This window comes from Hylobates moloch, unplaced genomic scaffold, assembly GCF_009828535.3.
Source record: "Hylobates moloch isolate HMO894 unplaced genomic scaffold, HMol_V3 SCAFFOLD_19, whole genome shotgun sequence".
In the NCBI taxonomy this organism is placed as follows: Eukaryota; Metazoa; Chordata; class Mammalia; order Primates; family Hylobatidae; genus Hylobates; species Hylobates moloch.
In genome coordinates, this window is record NW_026652294.1 from 35,648,190 (window position 1) to 35,652,581 (window position 4,392).

A 4,392-nucleotide genomic window follows, 5' to 3' on the forward strand; every position below is an offset into this window, starting at 1 on the left:
TGATTAGAGGGAGCCAGAACTGGGGCATGTGATATACATGTTCAAACTCATGCTCACACAACATTATACATGCAAACATTTAATATATGGAAGCATGTGTATGCATGTGACACGTATAAACATGTGGACAGTATCAGCTGCATAGGACACATCCTGATGTCTACATTGACACATGTACTGGAGACACACATATGTATGTGTGCATATAAACACATTCCCTACCTACAAGCAAGCGCACCACACTGCACATGCAAGCACCACACATGCCCAGACGCATCCTCAGATACACGGGAAAGAGATGAGCATTGAAAGGTACACGTGTGCCTGGCAGAATGTCTGCTGGGACGGAGAGACGGCATTTAAAGGAGGGTTTGGTGGAGTGGAGTTGAAGTTATCCAGAGGTCAGGAGGGTCCCAGGATCAGCCCCTGTGGCTCCGCTTCAGGCAGGCAGAGCTGTGGGACTAGGGCAGAGACCCATGCATCCTTCTCCTGGGCACTGCCCTGGGACCCAGCTGGAGATAAGACTTGGAGGCTCCAGGATGTGCCCAGCATGGGGCCCCCGCTCCGCACAGCCTTCACCAAGTTCTCTACCTCCCTCTTTATCGCTCTTCTTGGCTCCTGAATCCAGCAACCTGGCAGGAAAAGATAAATCTAAGCCCTGTGTTCCCACCCCTATGGATCTCATAACAAGGCAACAGTTTCCAGGGCAGAGGCTGGATTTCAGGATTTGGGAGGAGGAGGGGGAATGGCGTGTTTGCCAGGGGTGGTGGGGTCCAGTCCTGGAGTGCACGCTTCCTCTGAGGCCTCATTAGCTTGCTCCCTGTGGGTGCCTGCGGCTGCAGACCATGACGAGTCAGAGGGTATGGCAGGATGCACGCACCTTCCTGATTGTGACCCTGATGGCCAGGCTGGCTAGCTGCCCCAGACAGTGAGACCTCCGTGGGGGTGTGGCAGGGCCAAGAAGGGCCTGACCTCCAACCTGATTCCTTCCTGGTGGAGAGGCTTAGAGGGATCCCCAGTGAGGTGTGCAGCTGCCTTTGACCCAGTGAGGAGGCTGATGCGAGCTTGTAGACGGGCCGGGGAGCCCCACAGCTCACTATCCCTCTAACGCACCTTCTCTGAGACCCATTTTATTTTATTTTGAGATGGAGTCTCACTCTGTCACCCAGGCTGGAATGCAATGGCATGATCTCAGCTCACTGCAACCTCCGCCTCCCGAGTTCAAGCAGTTCTCCTGCCTCAGCCTCCTGAGTAGCTGGGATTACAGGCACACACCACCATGCTTGGCTAATTTTTATATTTTTAGTAGAGACGGCGTTTTGCCATGTTGGCCAGGCTGGTCTCGAACTCCTGACCTCAGGTGATCTGCCCACCTTGGCCTCCCAAAGGAGGGATCCACGCCTGGGATTACAGACGTGAGCCACTGCACCCAGCCTCTGTGACCCATTCTAATGAATGGTACCTCCATATCCCCAAGTCAGAATTTGGGAGCCGTCCTTGCCTCTCTCCCTTCCCTCATTCTCCACTGTCCATCCGTCCAGCATCCTATCGGTTCCACTGACTCTCCAATGAGTTCCCTTTTCCAAGAGGACCCAACCACCACAGGTTTATTGAGCCATTACTAAAGCCAGCTGCTGCCCCAGGTGTGGGGACAGCCTCACGGCCGAGACACCTCCTGCTCTCCAGGGATGGGGTCCGATGCGTGACCACGTGTGTGTGTGTGTGTGTGCGCGTGCACCATGCATGTGGACCTGGGGTGCAGAGGGCTGGAGGGGTGGCGCCAGGCAGGTGGACAGAGCCCACTCCCACCTCAGTTGGGGGATTCAGCCATCCCACTCCTTCTGTCCTTTCCCCACGCTGTAAGGCCTGCTTGTGTTCTCTCAGACCTGAGGAGTCTGGAGAGTGTGGGGGGCCTTCAGGGGTGAGGCTGGGAACAGGCAGAGAAGTGGGAGTCCTCAGCACTGAGGTGGCAAGCACCGTGCAGGTGTGGGGATGAGTGAGACCACCCAGGCAGGTGTGCAGGTGAGAGGGAGGAGGCCCAGCTCAGAGCCCTGGGGACCACCTCGGTGAAGGGATGAGCAGAAGCACAGTCACTCAGAAAGGTCGCTGGGGAGGGAAAGAGGAGAATCAGGTGAGTGAGGAGGAGGAGGGAGTGGTCCTGGGGGGTCCCGAGGGCCATGGGGGGCACTGGAGACCTCTGAGGAGCAATTACAGGGGAGTGAGCCCTCCGGCCAATCTGGGGAGCAGGGAGGAACTGCTCTGACCTGGTGGAACCTGACTGCTGTCCTGGGAGGCGAGCAGGGACTGGTGTGCAGGAAAGAGGGTACTGCACCTCAGGTCTGGGGGCAGGGCCCGGGCTCCAGTCCCATCTCCGCATGCCTTGCTGTGTGGCCTTGGGCCAGTCCCTGCCCCTCTTAGGGCCTCGGTTTCCCCACCTCAGGCCCAAAGATGCTAACTTCCCTAACTTTGTGGTTTTGGCCTGGCGAGGATTTGATTTTGTGAGACATTGGCAGGGGGGCTGGGGAAAGCTTGTCCTGCATCCTGCATCCAGCCTAGAGTCAGAGCAGAGCAGGAGGCTGGCGGGCAGCAGCAGGGGCAGAGCCAGGAGACTGGAGCGGGAAGGGCAGGTGCCAGGGCCCCCAGGCCTTGGTGGGAGGTTGGCCTCCACTTGCTTGCTGACATCAGGGCTAGTGAATGTGCAGGGAGTTCAGCCAGGTTCACGGGCCCTCACCTCCCTCGCAGGCTGGTACTGGGCAGAAGTGGAGCTAAAGGAGAGTGGGGGAGGCGCCTGCAGGGAAGGCTCACAGGAGCCCCTGGGCCTGGGAGCAGAGCTGCAGCCTCGGTCCAGCTGTCACGGAGCCAGGTGGGAGGGTGGTGCTGACCCTCCATCCTGCCCCCTTCCCATCCCGGAATCACTCTCTTCCTCATGCTACTGGCTCTTCTCTCCTCTCCTAGGTGCATCTCCAGCTACTGACTCGGGTATCTGACTGCTGAGAAAAAGGAGCCAAGGGGGGTGGTCTTGTACCATCTGCCTTCCCAGAACCCACAGTGAGCCCCCATCTCTGCCCTTGACAGAGTCCCTCCTTCGGCCCCAGAAGCAGCCATGCCCCGTCCCCAAGAAGTTCCTCCTAGATATTCCCATGTGGCTCAGGAGAGACCAGGTAACTAGCCTGAGGTTGGAGAGTGTGGATGGATCCCAGGCGGCCGGCTCTACAATCTGTCACCTCCTCCACCCTGCCAGGATTCCCACCCATGGCCCAGCCAGCCTGCCTTTTCCCGGAGGGTGGACAGAAGCCTAGAGACCAACCTGTCCAGTCCCTCTCAAGGCTTCTCCACATGCTCCTTCCTTGGATCTTACAAGGGAAGGGACTGGGCTTCTGTGGCTGAGACCAGGGTTTTTGAACTCCAGGTTCTTGTGCTGAGACCTGGAGGGGCTATGAGTGCTGTCTGCAGCAAGAGCAGCAGCAGCGTCTCTGGAGGCTGCTACTAAAGATTCCACCTGGAGAAAGCGTTAGGGGAGCAGTTTGGCTCACGCTGTCCAGATGGCTACCTGGAATGCACACACATGCTCACACATATATGCAGCATGCACACCTTTTGGCATTTGACTTTTTCATGAAATAATCGCTGGAAGGCTCCCTGGATTAGGTAACCCAGAGTTCCTTCCTGTCCCCTTGGGGCTGGGGGCTGGGGAGAGAACCAGCATTTAGCATCTGTCATGCTGCTCCAGTTCCTTTGGGGCAATGATGGCAGGTCCAGGAGGGTTTGTGGGCTCCAAACATCCTTGGGAGCTGAACACGATATGAACAAGCCTTTCAGACTTCTCCTTCCTGCAGGTCAGCTGGCTGTGCCTGCCCAGCCTCTGGGCCTCTTTCAGGCAGGCCAGGCTTGGGAAAAAGAAGGCCAATTAGGAAAGGTTTTTTTGCACAAAGGAGGATATGTTCTCATTTTTATTTTAAATCAGCTTTATGATACAGTGAAAACTTAGAGTTAGCTTTGCCCATCATCCCATCATCCTAAAGCAACACTTGTTTCTCTTCTTCCCTTTTCTGGTGATGGTTTGGGGTGTGCATTTGGAAGGGGGAACTATCTGGGTTCAGCCATGAAGAGCATTGAGAAGGAATAGGGGTAGGACCCCTGGCCTGCGGGTAGAGGCCAGTGACTGAGACGCTCATTGCGGGAGGGGGCGATTAATCGCAAAGCTGCCCATTCCAGGATTTGGAGATTCAGCGCTAGCACACCCTTCTTTCCCTGTCTGCCCTTAGCCTCTCCGGGATCTCCTAACGGAGGTCCCTTGGTGGGTCGGGAGCCTCTACCGACCACTAGTGGGAAGGGCACGAAGATCTTGCTATACAGAGTAGGACTGGGAGGGGAGAGCGCATAGTCGCAGAG